The sequence below is a fragment of the Vespa velutina genome, chromosome 4 (genome assembly GCF_912470025.1).
Source record: "Vespa velutina chromosome 4, iVesVel2.1, whole genome shotgun sequence".
Taxonomy (NCBI): Eukaryota; Metazoa; Arthropoda; class Insecta; order Hymenoptera; family Vespidae; genus Vespa; species Vespa velutina.
Genome location: NC_062191.1, coordinates 3,960,872 through 3,978,710, shown reverse-complemented (window position 1 = coordinate 3,978,710; position 17,839 = coordinate 3,960,872). Strand labels below are relative to the sequence as shown.

The window sequence follows — 17,839 nt, the reverse complement described above, 5'->3', positions numbered from 1 at the left end:
AATATCAAGCTAATGAGTGTTTAAATAAGTGTTTATTGTATATATAAATTTAATTAAAAACGAGAGATATAAAAATTTTGCAAGTAACAGATACTTCTCAAGCAAAATATCTTCAAAGAAGTATAATTTGCATAAATTTATTACTTTTTTTTTATGGAATTTACAAGCATAGAAATATTTCTGTGCACATGAACTCAATTATTAGACCGATACGATAGACTTATAGTGAGCACAGTGTTCCCTAAAGTGCAGTATCTGTAGTTCATATTTCATCCGTACTTATCCCTTAAGTCATAGACATTTTGGCAAAAAGTGATGAATAGCATTAAAGATAAAAGCTGAAAAGATATTTTCTAACAGTGGAAAAGAAGCGATTGCCATATATTGTCAAATTACATAAGGTTATTGTACGATAGAATCTGCCTTATCGATTGATACAAAATTGTTTTATCTATTGATTCCATTTATCGGCAGTCGGTAACCATCTACAAATAGCTTTTGGTTTCAATTTTTTCTATTTTAATGCTTGTACCTACATCTGGTATATTATCAACACACAATACCAAATTATAAGGATACTATTCTATACATAAAATTTAATTTCTCATAATGAAAAAATAAATCAATGTAGATATTGCAATTATAGAAAGATAAAAGTAATAAAAAAAATAAATAAATAAATAAATAAATACACGTTGCAAAATATCTAATATTTTTTATTTATTTATAATTAAGAAAAAAAGTAATGAGAATTAATCACAATATGTGTTAAACATCAAACAATGATTGATCTTATGAACAATCACGAGTTAACAGAAGGAACATTCAATGGTAAATATTCGAGTTCTTAAAAGCATACATTACAGATATCAGATAATATTTTATATATATATATATATATATATATATATATATATATATATATTATATACATATATATATATAGTGAAGAGAACGCTGCGGATAAAGTCAGTTCACGTTTCGTCCTAGAAGCGATCAGGTCAACAGAAAGGTAGTAGGGTTTACTTTCAAAGCTGTAAGTTCCCTCCTTTCATCCCCACTATCAGTAACGTGCAGCATCCCTCGAAGCCACTCGGGTGCTTTCATCCCCAACGATGGCGACGCCCAGCGCCGTTTTCCGTGCGCAATTTACATCTCCTTTCGACGCAGACTCAACGACTCGTTACAGTTGACGCTTTCAGTGTTCCTACGTTACGTCAATAAAACTCCACGAGGAAATTCAGCAGTCACTCCAAAAAGTCATATGAAATTCTACGTCCATTCGATTCTGATTTCAAAGATGAAGAGAGAAAGGCGCAGTTCGATGGGAAGAATTTCGAAAGATTAAAGATATGGCGTTTAATGTTCAACTCGATATACATCTAAATTTCCGAGGTACAGGAATATAAAGGGTAAGAATTTTATATATATTCTGATCATTTTCATTCGATTATATCAATGTTTCTTTTTCTTTAACTATAATCATTGACACATTTCGTTTCATCGTTGTCTTATCTACCTAACTTAGTCTATAATAATTATCATAATTTCGTACTAAAATTTGCATTATTTTAATGAGATAAAAAATTCCGAGTTATATCTCAAAATAAAAATCAAACATCCTATTTATAATATCCAATGGCAAAGTTATCCATACGATTAATATGATTCGATACATTACAGAAAAGAAAATTGATTCGTAAGAATAAGATTAGGATGGAGATTGAAAATTTCGACGACATATTTTCTTTCGACTTTTTGTCATGAAAATTCGATGATATGTATTGATACACGTGTATGTGTGTGTGTGTGTGTGCGTGTGTGTGTGCGTGCGTGCGCGCGCGCGCGCGCGCACGCGACATTCTCGTTCCAGTCAACCAAGAAATGTAACCGCGTTCTTGTTCATGTACGCATACACACGCATTCCTAAAAGAACCCAAGTAGAAAGAAACCAAGAGCAGATAGGGTCACACAGAGTATGGTGGATCGTTAAAGTCGGCTCAGCGCGCGTTTTCTCGTTTGTAGTTGGAATATAAGAAAGCATATCGGCGGCCACGTTGCCGATGGTGGCTCCATTATCGGTGAATTTTGGTACTCGTACGAATACTCGAGTAATCTGGCGGGTACTCCGACGCCGATCGATTTGCACAGTGTTCTTCTACCTCGCTCGCGACTAGGTGCCATTTCGTAACGCCCGTAAATATACTCCGAATTTCTATTTCGACGATTGTCAATTTTATCACGATTTCGTCGTCATACCTTTTTATTTTTTTTCCCCCATTTTCTCTGTTTTCTTTCTTCTATGTTTTTTTTTTTTTTTTTTTTTTTTTTTTTTTTTTCTTCTTTTTGTTTTTCCCCTAATAGAAAAACAATTCAATCCTGATCCGACTAAACAAATTTCAAAGCGTTCCTTTTCTTCCTTGGTTGTATTTTTTTTTTTTTTTCTTTTTTCAAGATTTTTATCCTCGTGCGTGATCTTCCATGTTTATATCATGCTTTCCTTGAACGTCATGACGACGTCGCTTTTTTTTTTTTGTTAGTGTTTTCAAAGTGTATGCCTTTTTTCTTTCCTTTTGTTTTTTTCTTTTTTTTTTTTTCTATTTGGTAACTTATTATAAGAAGGAAATGGAATGAACCGGTAAGAGATTTAAATTCAAAATGACATTCTTTGAACTTCTTTTCTAAAAAATGATTATGCAATAAGAAGTATTAGTTTTAATCGAGATATTTAATTAGGATAATATAAGTGATTGAGATAATTTGTATATAGGCATAGATTACGTTAATAAAAATTGAAATAAGAATAATTAACTTTATTTTTAGACGAACTAAGTCAATTTATGTCACAATCTAAATGTATTCCTATGTGTAGAAAAAAAAAGAAGAAGATGATGAAGCATTCCATTGAATTAAATTATCTTCATTTCTTAACATTTTCTATTCTATTTCGTAATCTAATAGTCATAATGATCAATTAAATGTTACTTCAATTCTTTTTATCCTTCTAATTTTGTCTTATCAAAATTATAATAGTATTCAAGTTAAAGTTCTGTTTTAGATAAATTGTGTTATGATAAATTACTACACTTATCTTTATCGTTATTATTCTTATTATTTTTTATTCAATGATAATATATAATCACTTTATTCGTTTAATCAAATGATCTTAGTTATCGTCTTGAACTAACACTCTTGAGAATTCTTAATCAGAAGTTCGGTAATGATTTTCAGAAAGACGATGTTCTTAGTCGTAGTCGTTTACAGGAGGGAAACCGGCTACGACTTTAATCAAGGACTTACTCAGCCCACGTTCCACATCTAACTTTCCGATCCCTAAACTCGCTGTTTAAACGACCGAAAAAAGTCGTAGCTCTTTCTTAAAGAAAATTAGTCATAAAATTTCATTGTGATGTGACGTCAAACGATAATTATTATTCTAAATCGATTTCTCAAAAGATTCGAATTTCGATAAAAATTTGTCTAATCTAATCTAATTATTTTATACATTATATACGAAACATATATTATTATTTTCGTAATTCTAAAATCGTTCGTTCTGATTTTTTTCCGAAGATTGAAAATAAAAAAATTTGATAAAAATATTCTAATCAACAAACGCAAATAATATTTCTTTTATTATTAATTTATATTACTACGTTTCTATATTAAAACTAAATTATTCGACATATTATTGCCTTTTAAAACTATTATTACTTATATTTAATCTTTAGCATGATTCTAATTATATATATATATATATATATATATATATACAATAACAAAAAAATGACAAAAAGGAAAATGATAGAATTCAATGATAGAAGATAGAAAAGCTAAATCGTCAGTTCTTATAGTCCTTTTATTTTTCAAGCGAGTTATTAGTTAATACGCACTGACAGGAGCCATATTATGAATCGATAGGTGAATGGACAAGATGTAGCATGACGCGACAAAGCATTGGATGATCGATGTTGTGCCCGTGTTGCCTGATAGTTAAGAAGTAAAGCTACCGTAGTTCCTGTAAGAATTAACAACCCGATCGTCATTTACACGCTCGAACGTTTTACATATTTTTATTGAACTTCGAATTAATTCGTTTTATTAGATTAACAAAAAAATAATCAGATATTTATCATTCAATTAAATTGATCGTTTATACTTTCACGTATACAATTATCTAAAATAGGTTCATTAATTTCAACATTATATGATAGTATGTTAAATATAAGGAAATATTTATATTCGTATTTTCTTCGAATACTTTTGTTATATCTAAAACTAATGAGTCACCTTATGTATGAATTCCATTATTCAAAGGTATCATTTTGTGAATAAATCACAAAAGTTGGGAATATCGATAAATATTTAACAAGCATTACCGTTTATTTCTGATTTTATAAAATGATACATTTTATCGTTTTTCATTTAACAAAATAGGCTAAGATAAATATTCATTAAAATTATAGAACCGTTCCGGAGAATTACGAGAACGAATAAATTTCATAAAGAATCGCACGAACCCGGAATGCCATTACATGAATATCATTCTTTCATTTGAAACGAAATAACGGGCGTTTTCCGTCGCGAAATTTATCTCTTTTCTCCTCTATTCACGCAGAACTCGCGATGTAATTTCGCGAGGTTGTATAGCGTCGAATTAATACACCAACTATCATAAACTAACGCGTTTCCGCGAGATGTGACGTCATTTGATGCCTCACGTAAATGGGAGGAGAGTTGGTGATGAGCCCTTGTTAATCTCTTATGCTCCGCTTAGTTGATACAGACCGATTCCCACAATCGTTTAAACTCCCTTTTCGAATATGCTTGTGAATATCTACAGATTTTATTATCGACTTTGAAAGAAATTAATTCAACAAAAGAACAATAACTTATTGGAACGATAACAAATTAATTTATAGCGTTCTATTAAATGTAAATTACAAATATTACAAGAAACGATAACAGTACAATTATCGCACTGTAGTAGAATCTATTAATTAACATTTTACATATTATGTAAATATATAAAATGCGACAATTAATACATTACATATAATTACTCTTCAAACAATGACAATGAATTAATTAATTTTATTCATTGTTACATAAGTTTAATAAGTTTAATAAGAATGACGAAGTCGAAACTGATTTAAACAAAAATAAAATGCGTAAATTGATATTGGGTTAGAGTCAGCAAAAAAAAAAGAAAAAAAAAAAAAAAAAAAGAAATCATTCCCCCCATCGCCATTTTATAATGGTTATAAATCACGAAAACTGACCTGATACTATACCTCCGACTTTCTTTTCTTTTCTTATTTTTTTTTTGTTTTCATTCTTTTTCGGGGATTCGGTCAGGTAAGCCCGTAGAAGTCCCAGGTAATGGCGTTCGTTCCTTCGTTCGAGACCTTGCTTTTACCGATCGACCTGCGTGATATTCCCAAATTCTTTCGATTTATTGCGAGGAAATTTTCTCTTTTCTTTCCTACTAGTAAAATAAATTAATGTTACATAAAGATAAGTCAAGTTCAATAAGAAAAATAAAAATCAATGTTTATTTCGCATAATCTTTTTTTATTTATTCACTGGTTTTAATTAAATAATTATAATTGATTAAAACAGAATATGATATATACATATATATGTATATGTGTGTGTGTGTGTGTGTGTGTGTGTGTGTGTATATGTGAACGAGTTACGCGTGGATGCTTAGCTCTTGTTTGGATTTCATTTTAGAAGCGAATAAAATGGTCCCCCGATTTGTGAAGGAGAGTAAGAGAGACACACACACACACAAAGAGAAAAAGAGAGAGAAAGAGAGAAAGAGAGAAAGAGAGAAAGAGAGAGAGAGAGAGAGAGAGAGAGAAGAGAAGAGATAGGGAGAAGAAAATGGACAGAGAAGCAAAGGAACGAAAAGCAATGTACGAACGAGAGACGGACGGATACACGATGAAAAGAGAGAGACGAAGAAAGATACCGGCTGGCAAGCAGATGGTAGCCTCGTTTATTGGTTTACTCGTCGGCTCGCTGCCCCTCCGGCCATGAAACGAGACTTTAGAACGAGTGTCGTTTCTCTTTGTAGCAGAGAGAGTGACCCGGCGACCTTCGACGGAAATCGATGTAAATTATATTTTTAGATTAAATTTTTATTTTTCTTTAAACGACCACGAGAAGGGATCTAAAATTTGTTAATTTTGTCACCATTATTTTAATAATCTTTTTAATATTCAATAAATTATTTATTATGTAGTATTATATCGAACACCGGATATATATATATACATTTATCTCTTTTATTCTTGAAAGTCATTTGATAATTATTTATTATAGAAATTGTTCATGTAAAATTAATGCAAGAACTTTTTCTTTACGAAACAGGAATGACGAGAATGGATTCAGTGACTCGATCGAAGCAGGATACCATCGATGTAGAACGCATCTTTTTACCTTCCATACATTCATCGAACGTTCATTCAAGAAGTACGTAAGTCATGTTGCGGGATGCATTTTATCCGTTATACGTACAGTACAGAAAGTCGACGATCTCACGTTCTTGCTTCGTAATGCACGAGATAGTTTAATATTCCTCGTAGAAATGATTATTATTTGATATTCTTGATTCTACAATATATGCTACAGATAAAGAAAAACTAACTACTTCTTCATAATTTGATCACTTCATTTTAATTTTATTTTTCTTCTAATATATCAATTTTCTTAATGATTTTTAACTTCATAAAAAGAAAAAGGAACAAAAAGAAAAAAAGGAATTGTCTTCTCTTAAGATTTTAATGATAAGAAATTTTCTAAGAACGAAGAGCGTTTGAATTATATAACAACTAATAAGCAGTATAATTAATAAGTAGTAGTCGATATATTCTCAGAGATAATTAATACTATACATTCTTAAATATAATCTATCTCCTGGGTGTAATTCCTGCTCGCTTTTCCAAACTCTCTGTATAAGCTCTGGCTTCCAGTTTCATGCTCGAGTAGTAGAAAAGTTTGAACGTGAGCCGTGAAACGATCCTAATACGCAAAATTATGTGCTCAGGGGGACGAAGAGAAGACGAGGAGAACGATAGTGGTGGATATAGTAGCTGACATTAAGAGAGTATCTGTGTGTGTGTATGTGTATAAAAGAGAGTGGGAGAGAGACAGAGAGAGAGAGAGAGAGAGAGAGAGAGAGAGAAAGAGAAGTATACGCACAGATATACAGACGCAGCCATCAAATAATGGCGTCGTGGGGGCGGATAGCCGTTGCCGGGTCGATAGGAGGAAGGCCCTTGACCTGCAAAACTCCCGACTGCCGTCCCACCGTCGGCGTCGCTTTAACGAGGACCCTCGCTCATTGGTTCCTGTAGACTTCTCCCTAGGGAAGAAATCGTGATTCACCTGCTTTATTAAGTTAGTATAACCAACTATATTATTTTTCAATCGATACGAGGGTTAATATAAAGTTTATTTAAAAGTACTTCCCAATTATTAGGGAACAACATTCATTGATAATGATCATAATTGTTTTGAAAAAGCATCGAGAAATTGATTGGATTTTAAGATGAAATTCGTTAAAATCCCGAAGTGAACCCAATCAGATGTCGGTAGTATCGACGAATCACATAGTAACGCGGGAATTTCAAAGTTAATATTTTAATTTATCGATAAGAACTAATTGTTTTTATGTGTTTGCGTTTTAACGATATTGTACAAACGATAAAGGAATAAGAAGTTTTTCAGTAAACCAAGTATGATCAGTTTGACTACACTTCGACTGTTTGTTTTGACGAGTTTGTGTGTTTAGGAATATAATATTGACCATTTTACTGTTTAGACGAAGACTTAGTCCAGACCTGAAGGACCTTAATTTGCTTTAATCCCAATAAATACTCGAGGGTGTTTTAAAAAGGATTAACTTGGGTTAAAAGGTAGATTGCTATTATAAGATGGATAATCTGTTGAAGTTGACAATTGTGCTTAAAGTAAATGCGACAAAATATAATATTGTGATAAGAGAAACCTTGTCAATATATTTGAAAATAATACTCCATTGTATATTCTCTTGTTCGAGGATTATATCAATCAATTAAGTTACTCTTCCGATTAGACATTTCAATGACTTGCACATAGTGATTATTATTATTATTATTATTATTATTATTATTATTATTATTATTATTATTATTATTATTATTATTATTATTACTATTATTATTATTATTATTATTATTATTATTTATGATTAACAATCGATTTCCCAGAGAGATTTTTCATACGTATGTACGTATCAATAGGATGATTTTTTCTTTGACTTTTTTTTTCTCCTGAATGATCGTATTGACAAGAAGTTTTATTTACGATATTGATATATATGTATATATCTGTTGCTGTATGATACTGACTTCAGTATTAATTTCAGGTGAACGAACGGAAGACAAGATATGACCAAGTGACCTGGAAGTGCAAGGTGCGTTACGGCACGGTATATAAAACGAGCTGTTCAAGAAAGAGAAAAGGAAAGAACATGATGGAGAAGCCGACCTTGCTACGATCAGCTGTGTCATCCTTGGGCCGTTAACGCTCAGGTGGTTTCGATCTCAGGGCCGAGCATCAATCATCATTGGTAGTGCAAGGCGTGATGTGATTATTGTCACTAAGATACTCCGCTACGATATAACAATCACGAAAGTGTGCCAAGTGACATAACAGGGTTTATCTTTAACGGTGAATCTTAAGCATCAAATAAAACAGACCTAATATTGTAGCCTCCCATTATGTTCTATTCATTGAGGTAGGTCGGCTATAGTCGGTGAATTTCTTTCGCTCATAAATAGTTTATTTTCTAAAAAGAACATAATTGTTATCTATGGAATTTAGGTCTTTCTTTATTAAACTTGAACTACTTCTAAAACGTTCTACTATTTGATCGTCGATCGTTTCTTTACGAATCTTATATGAGAAGGAAATATATATTACAATTACGATATTAACCATTTTTATTTTTCAGATCCAGATTATGCTCTTCCTTACGAAAGAAATATGTTTGAAAGGGATTTAGATATAAAAGAGAGAAAAAAAAGGGGATGAATAGATGAAAAAAAAAATTTATCGAAAGTATACAATTTTTATCTAATCCGCTTACACAAAGGGATAATATTGATACAAAATCTTATAGAATTTTGATATGTTTCAATGCAGTTAATGAAAATGACACGAATCGAATAACACGAATAAATTAAAGGACATAACGAAAACAAAGTAGATTCGATATTATTGTAAAAAAATGATAACACTATACCTTACAATTGCAAAAACGAAATGCATATTTCTTTACGAAGATATTGATTCACTTATTATCATTTTCTTACTAATTAGTATTTCGTTTCTTATCAATGACATTTAAATATAATTTAAAAGAATTAAGAATAAGAGGCAAATATGCATACGCATAAAATAACAGATTAATGCTGCCATTGTAAGACAATTAAGTTAACGCAATATAATACAATACATTTCCATTCTATATTAACAACAAAGATATTCTCGAAGATTTTAGAATCTGATTTCAGAAGCGAGTTTAATAACAGCGAACTCCCTCCCTGCACCACGGCAGGATGACTCGACGAAGTCAAAGTCTGTTTTCGAATGACTTGGCACTACGAAGAGAAGATCTGGGCTAGTGAGATCGCCAATTTCAGTTGCTGCCAATAACATCTTTGGCTGAGAATCGATATCGAGATAGATAGTATGTGTAATGCAACTGTGATCGATGCAATAAGAAATAATTACCTCAGCAGAAATATTACAATTTTCTTTATAATCGTAAGTTTTTATTAGGATATTGAAGTTAACAAAAATAACATTTCAATCATATGATATTAATTTTATCATAAAAGTCGAGATCTCTTAACGAAAATTCTTGAGATTAATTTATAAACATTTGGTGAACGATGAAGAGACGGAAGGAGGGATATCGTCGTGAGTCACAATTCGAAGATAATCTCGAAATATATTTTATATTTTCTTACGCGATGCAAACGTTACGAGCCAGTTTTTATATTGTATTAATGTAATGCATTTTTAGGTTAATGGACGATGATTCCTGATCGAACACTGGGCCAACACAGAAGTCAAAAACCGGCACGTAAACGTATACGTTTAATATTATACATATATGTCATAAATTATAAATTGAAAATAACGTGCGAAGCGAAAAGACGATGATACAAATATTTATTTTGTTTTTGTTAAATGTAACAAACGATTTGTGCCGTTTATAACAAAGGCCCAGTTAATGCTCTACATCTACCCTGTAGATCCGAATTTGTTTGATAAGAGGCGACAAATTCGGTTCTAGAGAGGTTTGTGTGGTGCATACAGTGCTACAGTGGTCTCTATTCAACGAAATTTTAAAAAAAGACTTCCTTTTCTTTTTGTTGTTGTTTTATATATATATATATATATATATATATATATATATATATACGTATATATTAATTTTCTTGACTAATGATTCGATGTTATTCGGTTTTAATCGACAATGACATTATTATGATAAAATACTGCGATTTATCTATTCCAAAAAAAAAAAAATTATATTTATGAATTTAACGAGCGTACATCATTTTCAATGTTAATATACTAAAGCTACAAATTTATATACGTCGATTACATATATGGAAGGTTTATTAAGAGAGCCTATAAAGACAAAGATAATCGCAACGATATTATCTACAAAGAGCTATTCTCATTTACCGACTAGCTAATGCGAAGTTGCATTTATTAACTTGTACTAAGATAAGATCGATTAAAAACTTAGATATGCGTGGTGTACTAACATGAGTTAGGAAATAATTAGAAAAAGATGTATAATGAGAGAGAACAAAAAGAAATGAAAAGTACATCGCGGGCAGAAAGGAAAAAAGAAATATTAAAAGAAAGAGAAAAAGAAAAAGGATAACATTTCTCACGAGTATATTGACAACTAGAAATAGTCGAGCAATAAGAATTTACATATAGAATAAGTTATGTTCGTATCTCAACAGATCTAAGATCCTTGTAAAATGACTTGTTTCATGAATCATTTGCATTCGTTTCGAAGCATTTTCAGTATGTGAAAGCTTCCAATAGTTAGGAGAAATGTCCCGAAGGTATAGGAATGAATTATCGTCATTAATTTCGTGGTCTTGGTGCACCCATCTCAGGATGCTGTCGATGGTGAACTGTGTTATGACTAGCGACCCGTTGCACATCCACGCTTAGATGCATGGCATTAGCTCGCACATTCCTATCGCAATTTCTACAGGACGATTCAAAATCAAATTAATACCTTTAAAATACTTTCATAAGGGTTAAAACGAGAGAAAATTTATATCGCTCTATGTAAATTAATTATATAAAACTTATAGAATATTTTTAATATCCAAAATTTTAATGGACGTTCGATCAAACGATATTTACTCAAATCTAACAATATCAAAATATTTTGTATAATCTTTATAACAAACGTTTATACAATTTTCTTCCTTTAATTTGTTTTGTATCAATCGATGAAAGATAAATGCGGAAAAAATTTATATACATATATATATATATATAATTTATTGTAACTTTAAAGTTAGAGAGATTAAGAGAGAGAGAGAGAGAGAGAGAGAGAGAGAGAGAGAGAGAGAGAGAGAGAGAGAGAGAAGGGGGAGGGAGAGAGGGAGAATATTCAGACAGGATATTACGATAGATGGGTATAATTAAGAAATTTTACGTCAATGATACGAAAGGTACAGGATCTAAGCATCCACGGCTTCATCTTTCCCTTCATCATCATCATCTTCTTCTTCTTCTTCTTCTTCTTCTTCTTCTTCTTCTTCTTCCTCTTCCGTTACGTATGTATATCTTCGTTTTCTAGATACAAGCACGTGAATTCTTGAATCCTTCTGTAACGGTGAAGGTACGTCCATTAATCTTTGATCGTACTCATATTAAAGTGACATGCGGTGGTTATGCAACGCCTAGTACCTACCTAAGTGCTAATGAAGTGCATACACAGGCATAATTACCGTATGAGTGGACTGCCCACTTTTCACGCGGCGCATAATCTATCGGACAAAAAGAAAAAAAAAAGAGAAAGAAAGAAAGAAAGAAAGAAGAAAAAAGAATAATAAAAAAAAAAGTAAAAAAGAAAGAAGAAAGAAAGAAAGAAAAAAAGAAAGAACGTGAGAGAGAGAGAGAGAGAGAGAGAGAGAGAGAGAGAGAGAAAGAAAAACGATTTCACAATGATCGACGAAAAAAAATAATCATCGGCACGAGTGCGTTCACTTATAAACAGGACGAAAGTTAAATAAAAATAAAACGATTTTTTCCTTTTTTTTTTTTTTTTTTTTTTTTTTATTCATTCTTATGCGTACTTGCGAATAAATAACTACTAAACGTATGCATATATGTATATGTATATTTACTTAGGGCATCTATGTATATGAAACTTATCATTCTCGTTCGTATAATTTCCTTCGACACATTCATGAAAATGAATATTTATGAAGTTCCTGTTTCGAAATTCTAGGAAGTTTTCAGTCGATACTGAACCAAGAGAGGAATTCATTAGCTTGTAGGTATACGTTTTTCCAAACGAGTTAATAATTCAAGATACATAAGCAAGCAGGAAGACCGATAAAGATAAAACGTTAAATCAAGAACGAATTGTTTTACGCGATTCTTTTAACGGTTTCAAAGTATAACATTTACTTTTAAGAATAATTGAAAATACTTTGGTTGAGTAATAATAAATTTTTAATTGAAAAATTATATTACAAGCTTTAAGATAATTGAAAAAAAAAAAGGAATTAACAAGGTGATATTGACAGAATCGATCGATAGACACGATCCAAAGTCAATCGTCTTATTTACAAATCGAGTTCCGAAGGACTCGCATAATCTCGATGAGAATAAATATATAGTAAGCAAAAATACTTTATATAGGTATATAGGTAAGTATATAGATAGTATATACGTACACGCTGTCAGTTGAAATAATCGGTTATAAGAAGTTAAATAAGCAAATGGCAATGAAGTTAACGAGCAACCGAGCTAGCAAGCGTTTTATTGCGAAACGAACGTATACCGTGAGTTCTCTCATCTCGTGAATCCTCTTTCATCTTCTTTTCTCGAAGAGATGAAATAAGTATCGTTCGGTGGATCTAATCTCTCATGACGTTTCACCGGACGTCCACGTCGGCAAACTCGCCATGCTGGATGCCGAGAGGCCTCACCCTCACCGAATCAACGACGACAACAAAGACAAAATAACGATAACGACGACGACGACGACGAAGACGACGACGAAGACGACGACGATGAGGAGGATGATGATGATAATGCTGCTGCTGCTGTTATTGCTGCTGCTGATGCTGCTGCTGATGCTGATGCTGTTGGCCGAGCAAACGGATACGCTCGGACACGTTTACGCGCGTTCAGAGATCCTCGCTCGGCAGAGAGTCTCCAGTCTAAATCCACATCCGAGTGCGCGAGAAAACATAGGAAGATTAATGATTTGCGTGACACGAGCTTGGTAAAAGAGAGAGAAAGAGAGAGAGAGAGAGAGAGAGAGAGAGACAGAAAGAGAAAGAGAGAGATAACGATAGAGCGAATAAGAGGGGTAACAGGAGTATGTTCCAAGTGGTGGGGTATAGCGGAATGGAGAGGAGAGTAAAGAGAGGGGAAACCGTTCGCACGTTTTACTTCACGAGGAAACCGTGGGGAATGATTTCTTCTTATTTCTCTTTCTATTTTTCTTTCTTTATTTTCTTACGACGATACGAAGGCCTTTTCTAAGACTTTTCTAAGCTACTCTTGCGATCACCTCGAGGATGAGAATTCGATCGATCGTGCCAACTCTTCAAAAAGTTTTATATTCATAAGTGGATAGGTATAAGGAAAAAAAAAGTATTTTGGATTCTTTCAATGTTGGTACGCCAGTTATCGATTTTTGCCGTCTCTCTTCTTGTCCCCTTTTTCTTTTTCTTTGTTTTTTCCTCTTCTCTTTTCTTTTTTTTTTTTTTTTTTTTTTTTTTCTCTTCCTTTTATTTCTTTTTTTTTTCTTTTTTCTTAGATATATGCCCCTTGTTAGAAAGACTTCGAGGAGAGAAGTGTTCGGGAAACTGGATCAAACTTTGTGGTGTGATGGATTGAGAACTCGTGGATAGAATATCGTCAAAGTTATAGTGTGCCATACAGGTTCATTTATTGTGCCTTCGTTAGGTACGTCGATCTTCAGCGATCGTTGCTGATCTTCTTCAGCTTTTGTTAAGTGGCACGAAGTTCGAAACTATTATTATCCGTTGTTGTCTAATCTTCGTTAATTATTTTCATTTTTTTTTTTTTTTTATATATTTATTTAATTATAAAGTATTTTGTGATATTTAATTATTTATAATTTTGTTTGTTCTTCGATCGTCGTAGAAGAAAAGAAATTAATAACAAGTAATTCAATTTGAGATATTAATTTTTCAATGATTTTATAATCCTAACTGACGTTGGGAGAACGGAAATCCATTTTTGCATAGACCCAGTGCCGAGAAGCCTACCGATATATTTTTAGAATCCTTTTATGTCGTAGCCTCTCTGGAGTCCCGCGGTGAAAGGGTTAGCCTTCGTCGTATCGTCTCCATTGATAATCAGATTCGAAGGCGTAGGGTAAAAGAGTATCTCACAGTCTCGCAATATATTTCTCGTCGTCTTTTTATTTAAATCAAAACGAAAAACATGGAAGATATTGAGATCGGAATAGGAAAGAATCAAAAAATTTGTAGTCATAATACATAGAACTTTGAGTAGCTCTTTGTAAGAGTAATCTTATACTATATAATTATAAACAATAAACATTTAGATAATCTTTTAATGTATCGTAAAGAGTAAGAGAGAGAGAAAGATAAATAGATACATAGATAGATAGATAGATAGATAGAGAGAGAGAGAGAGAGAGAGAGAGAGAGAGAGAAGTTTTCTCTAATGGAATTTATTTGTTTATAAAAATAATTTGTCGAAGAAAAATATCTCAATTACGAACATCTTCCTTCTTTACAATCTAACTAACGAGTCAAATTCAGAAACATTAATAAGGGGTCTCTAAGGGATAATAAAACTCGGTAGAAAAATAAATTAACGAAGTTCGTTTGTTTCTTTTTGTCGAATGGAAGGGAAGAGCTCTTTGACGACTCACTGACAGAGTCAGTCATTGTCGACGGAGGTGGACGTCCCTGAATAAGAGAGACCGCTGACACCAGAGAATATTCTTTTCGAGACGAGCGGCATATACAGAATTAGCATGATTTGTATTGGACGTGCCTTTGCATAGCCTATACTTCTATACGTGGTAACATATACATATATATATATATATATATATATATATATACACATAGTTATACCAAATATATACGTATGTATATATATATATATAGTTATACCAAAGTCACTGAGTTCGTCAGGTGATCGAGGAGGTGCCATCAGTCACGTGGAGGCGCGAATTCGCCGCTGGATGTACTGTTTATGTTAAAGGGCTCGTTCAACGAAGCTCGTTTTACCAGACTCCATCTCTCTACCCCTTCCTTCTCATCCTATCACGCTACTCCCTTCGTTTTCGTCAGCTTCTTGACGTGACGACGCTTAACTACGGCTTGATCGGCCGAAACGACCCTTCCTCTTAACTTTCTACCTCGTATACGTCTCTCCGCGACATTCTTTTCCATACATTTCAGATATAAATGAGATCGAATTTATCTCTCTTTATGTGGCGGCACCTTTCTTGCGTGACGACGCCTAATCGCGTCGTTTTACCTTCGATAATCGAATTCCCTGCCTTTTCCTGACAACATAAGAGGAAAAAACCTATAAGAACGTGGAAATTTTTCTTTTCTTTTCTTTTCTTTCCTTTTTATATATTTATTTATTTATTTCTTTTTTCATATAAAATTTATTGCTATTAGATTTTTATATTCTTTCCTTCAAGTTGATACTTCTTCTCGAAAAAATCGTCCATTAATTTAAAATACATATACATATATATTATATATATATATGTGTGTGTGTGTGTGTGTGTGTGTGTGTGTGTGTTTATATACATATATACATTTAAATAATACAACATCCTTGGTATAAATACTTAAAATTTGATTGAACGCCACAGTCACAAGATTTCGATTGTATCTGTCGATTAAAATCAAACACACCGTATATCGGCTTATCGTTCTCAACGTCTTCAACAATCAGTACTAACGAGTAAATGATTAAACATTATTACAAATAATACTTATCTAATACCATTCCCCTCTCTCTCTCCCCTTCTCGATAGGGAAAGTTTATGCATGTGCTATTAATAAAACAGTTAAAGATTCGTATTCTTAAGATGCGGTATAAAGTCAGGGACTAATGAGAGCCGCGTGTCAAGCTGGAATGTTAATCGGCCGGATTCATCAATCATTGGTATAGCGCGTGAATATAGAACGATGTAATTTACGAAAACTAATCGGATAGCCACGCGTTAGAATCGGAAGGAAAGAAAGAGACGAAGAAAGGGTAGTTGGGTGTAAAGATAAAGAGAGAGAGAGAGAGAAAAAGAAATGAAATGAAATGAAAAGAATGGAAAAAAGGAAAGCAAGACAAAAAAAACCAATAAAGAGATACAAGAAATACGTAGTAGTTATAAATCATTATCGATATAATTAGTACGATGTAAGAAGGAGTTCGACCGCAAACCGGACGCGATCAGCTGAGTTTTACACCTCCTCCACCGCTAGATTCAATACTTTTTTTCTTTCTCTTTCTCATTCAAGGAAAGTAGGCCGTTTCCTTTGTCATAACCCGTAGAACTAGATAACACTCTTTTCTTTTTCTTTTTCTTTTCTTTTCTTTTTTTTCTTTTTCTTTTTTTTCATTCTTTTTTTCTTCTTCTTTTTTCGAGGACCACCTTAACGTTCATCAATTTTCGACCTCTGGATGCATCGGAGATAAATAATGAATCTCGTTCGTGGATGAAGGTGAACGAAGAATTGGAATGATGTCCGTGCCGTAGGTCCAGATTCGAGAGAAGGAAACAACGTTTATTATATTAGGGACAAGCACTGTGAACATCCAGAAGATATAATAGCCAATGAAATGAAAGATAAGATTTAATCAAATATCTATGGAAAATAGTTAGGTGCTCGAAATGTGTTATAAGACTCGTAAGATTTTACTTAATAAAAGGATTAATTAATTATATTTATTATTTTTATTAATGAATCAACTATATTAGAATTTATTATCGAAATAAATTTTTACGAATAATAAAAAGAAATATAATTGTAGATACGTAAATACGATTATAAAAGTAAAGATGCAAACATAATATGGTGATATTAAATCTCAAAATGAATCTCGTATCGAATAGGAAGGAGAGAACGAAGCTAGAGATGAGCGCCCCTGAGCTATAATATTAATGATGACTCGCTCTTGCTAGCTCGTCGTATCCCAAAGAGGAGCCAGTTTACGCTGTTTGTCCTCCCGTGTCCTCTATCTGCGGACACGTATGCAGTTTTCAGTTAATCCTTTCGATCCTTCTCGTTGAGATTGCTTGCCGAGTTTACGCGCACTCACGCCTATCTTCTTCACATCGTAGCTATCATCGTATCGTCGATATGGCGACTTGTCTTATTTCTTTAAAAGAAGGGGAAATTTTTTTTTTGACCAGTTTGATCGCGAAAATTTCGTAATAAAAATTAATAAACACCAATAAAAGATAGTGCTGCATTTTTTTGAAGGATTGTAAGGTAAGAATGGGAAAATAAATAAATATTATCGTGCAAGTCTTTGA

At 32.6% G+C, this 17,839-nt stretch overlaps 2 long non-coding RNA genes across 7 annotated transcripts; one reads left to right on the top strand and one right to left on the bottom strand.

Annotated features, from left to right (window-relative positions):
• The first annotated feature begins 995 nt into the window (after positions 1-995).
• On the top strand, positions 996-17,219 carry LOC124948603. 6 transcript variants are annotated; one of them, XR_007100789.1, is made up of 8 exons: positions 996-1,412; positions 5,737-6,120; positions 6,379-6,480; positions 7,055-7,407; positions 7,832-7,925; positions 8,417-8,788; positions 9,005-13,558; positions 14,099-14,363. It is a non-coding gene; the product is annotated as an uncharacterized LOC124948603 (long non-coding RNA). The 6 variants fall into 6 exon arrangements; XR_007100786.1 differs by lacking the exon at positions 996-1,412 and having other exon boundaries at positions 5,571-6,120; positions 9,005-9,819; positions 10,082-13,558; XR_007100787.1 differs by lacking the exon at positions 996-1,412 and having other exon boundaries at positions 5,571-6,120; positions 9,005-9,975; positions 10,082-13,558.
• LOC124948604 lies at positions 3,860-7,360 on the bottom strand. Its single transcript, XR_007100791.1, has 3 exons — positions 7,210-7,360; positions 5,283-5,485; positions 3,860-4,018 (listed from the first exon to the last, which is right to left on the bottom strand). It is a non-coding gene; the product is annotated as an uncharacterized LOC124948604 (long non-coding RNA).
• Positions 17,220-17,839: the final 620 nt, after the last annotated feature.